Genomic DNA, 6,868 nt, shown 5'->3' on the forward strand with positions numbered 1-6,868 from the left:
GATGTTGATAGAAGGATCAAGTTAGACTCTGTTAGACGGTGCAGGAAAATCACTTACATACAGAGGGCTCGCTAAATGTGGAGTCTTATTTTACTTCTTTAGGAGATTTAAAAAAATATGTGTATGTATATGCACCACTATTCATGTAGGTGCTGATGGAGGCCAGAAAGGGGTGTCAGATCTCCTGGAACTAGAACAGTAGAGAGCTGTGAGCCACCTAATGTCAGTGCTGGGAACTGAACTTCTGTCCTCTATAGGAGCTGAAGGTGCTGGTAATAACGGAGTCACCTCTCCAGCCCTGGTATTTTGTTTCAGTAGAATTCAGAATCCATTGTGGAAATAAAATAATTGCAGAATGACTAGGGCAGGGTGAGATCCAGAATAACGAGAGAGTGGGGACGTGAGATCCAGGTCGACACAGGAAGGCTGTCAAAGCTTGGACTTACAAAAGCATACATGTGTTGGGTGAAAAATAAGCGTATCACTTTTCGTGGCTTGGCTTAGCAGCGCAAGACAACACCACTAATGCCAGTATGTGTTAGACTGAATTAAAATTCTAGAAGGACTTGCTATCAGATTGCTGAGTCTGTGTTGAACTGATTTGGAAATGAGAGTTCTGTAGAAGGAAATGGGATAAAATCTGTTTTCAGAAAGAGTGGGAAAGAGGGTAAAGAAAGTTTAATCCCAGCATTTAGGAGGCAGGGGCAGGTGGATCTCTGTGAGTTCAAGCCCAACCTGGTCTTCATAGTGAGTTCTAGGTCAGTCAGGGATATACAGTGAGATCATATCTTAAAAAATTCTGTTATTCTACTAAACGGACATAGTTTTAAACATCCATCTAAATTTTTATCTCTGTAGCTTTGGAGTCTGTCTGGAACTAGCTCTTGTAGACCAGGCTGGTCTCGAACTCACAGAGATCCCCCTGCCTCTGCCTCATGAGTGCTGGAACTAAAGGCATGTGCCACCAACGCCCGGCTATTAGTGCATCTCTTAACCCTCATCAAAGAAATCTCTTTTTGAGTAGATGGTGGTTAATACAGAAACCCATAACCTGTTCGCAAACAGGGAATCAGATACTGTGGAATGCTCAGCTGTAAATGGAATGTCTGTTTTACATCCCCTCTCCTCAAAAGGCTCAGAGATCACTGAGGACGAAGCAGGGGCATGTAAGAATGAGAGGTAGTGAACCCTTGTAGTGAGACATCATTTGCTGATGTAACAGGGCTGTTGCGCACATGAACTCACAGTGGCTGTGACCTCAAGCACTCAGACGTTAGGGTTTTTAAAAGTCTGTTTTTAGGGCCAGGCATGGTGGCACATATCCTAATCCCAGCACTCAGGAGGCAGAAGCAAGCAAATCTCTTCAAGTTTGAGGCCAGCATGGTGTACATGGTGAATTCCAGGCCATGAAGTGCTACATGCTGTGACCCGGCCTCAAAATCAATAAATAAAATCTTTTTATATAAGAATAACTTAATTGAAAAAAGAAAGACAAAATTGGATAGGACTATTTTGAGCCTGAAAACAATTAACAACTCAGGAGAGGCTTCAACTAAAGGAATACTAAGGTAGAAATATATTGGATGTTTTTGTGCATTTCGAATTTATTAAACAATTGCAATAGGTACTGCATACAATTGCACATTCAAAATGGAAATATGATTGGCAGTGCTCAGAAAAAGAAGAAAGCAGACGTGGTATGATATTTGAAGCTGAGAAAATTTAGTTTAAATAAGCATTACGAAGAAAGCAGAACTGTGTGCGCTTACTGAAGCCTCCCAGGGGCCCAGGCCTTCCTTTATGACTTTCTTAAAAAGGTCAATAAGTCTGGGGATAGCTGCAGAACTGGAAAAATCCAAGCGAAAGCCTAAAACCCAAACAAAAAAACAACCCGTTACCAGTACTGTACCTTGATGTCCAGTATATGTCAGTAGTGTGTGTGTGTGTGTGTGTGTGTGTGTGTGTACCAGAGTTCAATATTAGTTCTTCTCTTCAACTGGTCCCCACTTTATTTATTTACTTATGTATTTATATTGCGTTGAGGGGGGTTGGGGGTTTGTGGACAGTGGACAACATCTAAGTTGTCTCCACTATGTGGGTTCTGTCTTTCCAACTTGTGGCTTCCAGGGATTGAACACACGCTGTCAGGTTTGGTGGTGAGGTGCCTTTACCTGCTAAGCCATCCCACTTGCTTCCATCTTATTTTTTTAAGATTTATTTTTATTTGTACAGTCGCCAGAAAAGGTGTCAGGTCCTTGGAGTTGAAGATACAGATGGCTGTGAGCGGCCCAACATGGGTACTGAGGAAGAAACTCGCATCCTCTAGAAGAGCAATAAGCCCTCTAACTACTGAGCAATCTCTTCAGGATAAGAAAAAAAGATATGGGCAGAAAACAGAGCCACTTTACAGTGTTGTATTGTAACATCTTTATGGCAGTGTTTATAGTATGGTAGGGTGTCTAAACATGTAAGTCTGCATGCATTAATTCAGACATTTAGATGTGCCTAACGTGTAAGTTAAGGACCACAGAACTGTTAGAAATGCCTCAATAAATATTTGTTTCTTGGCAAAAGAATACAAAGATGAGTGAGTCACCACTGCCCTTGAAGAGCTCATGTCCTTGCTGGGAAATCAGATAAAAATGGGAACTCCAAGAGACATTTAGACCATCTCACATGTCCCCGAGACCCCTAATTGCGCCAGCCTCATCCATAGAGGTAGTAGCCATTTTGAACAATTAAATAGTCCACCCCACCCAAACAAACCCTATATTAGTCTAGGTAATTTCCCAGTTCATATTATGAGACTAACATACTGCCCACCACACCAAGGGGGCCACTTAATATTCCCCCTAAAACACAGATTTTGACAAACTTCTAACTTTGATAGCTTGAGGAGACAGCCATGATTTTTGCCATGAGGACTAGAATGCCCCTCAAAATGATTTTCAGCAGGAGAATGAGCAAGAAAGAGAAGGCTGAGGAGGAGAGCCTGTCACTAGATCAACTCCTCAGGTGTAGTTATCAGCACTTGAGTCCCACAGAACAGCTCGTTAGTTATTTTAATAGAATTCCTATTCAGTCTGTTTAAGAGTCTCTCTCTCTCTCTGTCTGTCTGTCTGTCTGTCTCTCTGTCTGTCTGTCTGTCTGTCTGTCTGTCTCTCTCTCTCTCTCTCTCTCTCTCTCTCTGGCTCTCTCTCTCTCTCTCTGCTCTCTCTCTCTCTCAGCCAAACAGTCCTAATCGATACAGTGAAATTATGAACCAAGATCTATCCGAGCGGGAGGAAAGAGAACTTGACGTTGATAGAAAGTGAAGGGAAACGCCAGAGAGGAGAAGCAGTAGAGGCATGTCTGAGCGGGGCCAGAAGGTGTGCGGAAGACGCCGCCGAAGAGGGACTTGACGTGCAGGCATATACGGTGGGTGGAAAGCATCTGCACACGAGCTCGCCCTACCAACAGAAAACCACACTCATGACTGCTGCACCCCTGCTATTTATAGCCCGTTCTTGCACCTTGAGCACGCGCCTCCGCAGGTTGTGATCCGAAGGAGAGACCAAACCCTCCCCTTGGGAGGAGCTGCCCTTAACAGCCCTGCTAATATAGTTTATGGCAGACTTGCTGGCTGACTAGGCTTCCGTGGTCGAGTTCAGGCTAATGCCTTCATTTTCTTGACCTGGAGAGGGTGTACTGAGCACTAACTTCATAATCTCATCCTTCCTTGTTTTTGTTTTGTTCTGGGGACAGAACCTACGGCCTTGTGCAGTCCACAGAAGTGCTCTACCACTGACCCATACGTCAATGATCAAACTGCTTTCATTCGCTAAGACCCATATGTCTGCATAGACCAAATAAGCAGGCCGAGAGGGAGCTTCTTAGGAATCATCCGGGTGTTGAAGCTCAAGACATAGAAATTGACCTTGATCTCCAGAGAGAGGTGCGGCATGTAGTTTACTGGCCTGGTAGCTAGAAGCAGTTTTAAAGGCTTCCGCTTGGCCTTTTTTTTTTTTTTAACTACAATAGCCTTTCCTCGTGTGTTCAGAAGGCCGCACAGGGATTCTGCCATTGCTAAGCATGCCTGTGTATCACAGACGCGGGCAAACTGGGATAGGCTGACTCCAGAAGTCTGTGGCTCACCTAACAGCCACAAAGCCCTGTTCTGACTAGTACATTTTGAATGTTTAGGACTTAGAATCAGTCCAGATCCCATTCCAATTTCCCTACACTTATTTCCCCCTTTCTAATTCATAGTCATTCAGCAAAAGACTGCAGTTTCTGTAGCGGGAGCTAGAAAGATTTATATTGTGAACGGCTGACTGTGTTGTGGAACCCGTCTTCCCAGGGAGTTGGGCTTCGTGCAAGGGTCTCTAGGTCTGGGATCCTGTTATAGTGAATTGGTTAAGATTCTTTTTTTTTTTTTTTTTTTTTAACGAGACAGGGTTTCTCTGTATTGTTTTGGAGGCTGTCGGTCCAGCCCGGCCTCGGACTCACAGGGATCCACCAGCCTCTGCCTCCCGAGTGCTGGGATTAAAGGCGTGCGCCACCACCGCCTGGCTAGGACTAGTAGGACTAGGATTCTTTATTATGGTGCCATACCTAAAATTTCTCCACACACACACACACACACACACACACACACACACACACACACACACACACACACAAGATTTTAAGGATTGGGAATATGGCTCAGAGGTCAGAGGAAGAGCACATGTTAGTATGCATAAGGTCCTAGATTCAGTCCTCAGCTGCGTGAAACCAGACAAACCAGCCCTCCTGTAGACGGCTCATCCACTCCAGTTGTAGCCCCGCAACTTGCCAGCGCCAGAGACACCCTGCAGGTCATGCTATTCTGATTGCTGCTTTGGCTACACTGCCAGTTCCAGGACCCACAACACTTTGCTGACCAGCTGCTGTCACTTGCTCCAGGCCACCCAGAATCCCATTATCTTCCCAGCATTCCCAGAGCCCGTTTCAATGGCAGCAGCTTCTGCCGTCATTCCTGACCTACAGAGAGTTGTCGCAAGAGGTCTTCAAGGGCGCACTTCTTTTTTTTTTTTTTTTTTTGGTTTTTTGAGACAGGGTTTCTCTGTGGCTTTGGAGGCTGTCCTGGAACTCACTTTGTAGACCAGGCTGGCCTTGAACTCACAGAGATCCGCCTGCCTCTGCCTCCCAAGTGCTGGGATTAAAGGCGTACGCCACCAACGCCCGGCTCAAGGGCGCACTTCTTACAGTGTACTTCTCCTTGCTTCGGGGCCCCTCCTAGTGGGCATAGGAAAGGGTGGATGAGAGCATTTTACAGAAGCTTTAGGCTAATGTCTCCCCGCCTTTGGGAGTTTCCCTCTGTAACAGTGACTCTCCACTGAAGCTGATTTTGCCCTCCAGCAGCACTTGGCGATATCGGGAGCCATGTTTTGGACATTATAACTAGAAGGGTGTTACTGGTGTCCAGCAGGTAGGGACCAGGATACTACCGCCAAATGAGGCAGGATTCAGATGAGCCAAAGCAATCCATGGCATCCAACTAGATATGTCACTTAGCTCATTGTAGTCTTGGTCCTACCGCTAAACACTGTACAGTGTCCTGAACAGGCTCCATGACAAAGTATTATATTAATACTTCCCATATTCAACCACTCTGCTGGATAGTAGAGGGAACAGGTTTAGGTCACCCTTGGGTCCAGGTTTCTGTTAACTAACCCAGCGCCCAGTACGCTTTTAGATCAAGAATCCCTTCAGGTGAGCATATGTCAATAAATTGGGCTGCTTCAACTTCATACTTCCTCCACTCTGGTCCCAAACTCTTAAGATGCATCCTCACACATATCCCCAAGTTAAGATACACTGGTTGTTATCCAGGCAGTAGTGGCACTCGCCTTTTCCCAGCACACGGAGGCAGAGTCAGGCAGATCGCTGTGAATCAGAGGACTGCCTGGTCTACAGAGTGACTTCCAGGACAGCCAGAACAACACCAACCAAAGATATATCGGTTGTTTAAAATTGCAAACCAGCTGAAGAAATGTGTCAGTGGTTAGGGGCACTTGTTGCTCTTGCAGAGGACCCAAGTTCAGTGGCTCCCCAGTCATCCATAACCCTAGTTCAGGGGATCCAATGCTCTCCTCTGAACTCCAAGGGCTCTGTGTACACATGGGGTGCATGCATACATGCAGGCAAAACACACGTACATATGCAATAAATCTGAAAGTAAGCAAACAAAAACCCCAAATTGCAAGCTTTCTTCAGTCTGGGAAGATATACGTCAGTGGAATGATGTAGTTCTTCACTGTGTATATTATTTTTTATGGTTAGACTTTGTAGTCAGGCTGTAGGACCTGCTTTAACTTGGGACTTAATAGATCTGGGAACGTTGAGAAGCAGAGGGTAAACTCACCCCTTGTAAAGCACCTTCCTCATGGGAAGCCTTTATGATTTCTTCAGGCAAAGAAAGTCTGTCACAAATCTTTAATGGAATGACATGGGGAGAATAAATAAAAATATTGAGGTGTAATTGAATTTTATATTTCAAGTATGATCCATTCTTTACAGAAATGATTTCATTATAAAGAAATAGATGAGATTTGTCTATTTTGAAAGGGAGGCTGGATATAAATTGGTTTTCATAGATTACATTAGCTCTATTATGAAATCCATGTATTTGTGATGGCAATTGCTGAGGTACTTCTGTCACCTGATTATGGGCAAGATGCAACCCACCTTTTCAAGGTGAGGCGTTTGTAATGATACATTGTTCTCTGTGGTACTTTATTCTTTGTGGTACATTGTTCTCTTTGGTACCTTTTGTGGGCATTCACCATGAATGAAAATCTGTGATAATAGTATCCATGCAAAGAATCTGAATCCTTGCATCTAC

The sequence above is a fragment of the Mesocricetus auratus genome, unplaced genomic scaffold (assembly GCF_017639785.1).
Source record: "Mesocricetus auratus isolate SY011 unplaced genomic scaffold, BCM_Maur_2.0 Super-Scaffold_100019, whole genome shotgun sequence".
NCBI classification, from domain to species: domain Eukaryota; kingdom Metazoa; phylum Chordata; class Mammalia; order Rodentia; family Cricetidae; genus Mesocricetus; species Mesocricetus auratus.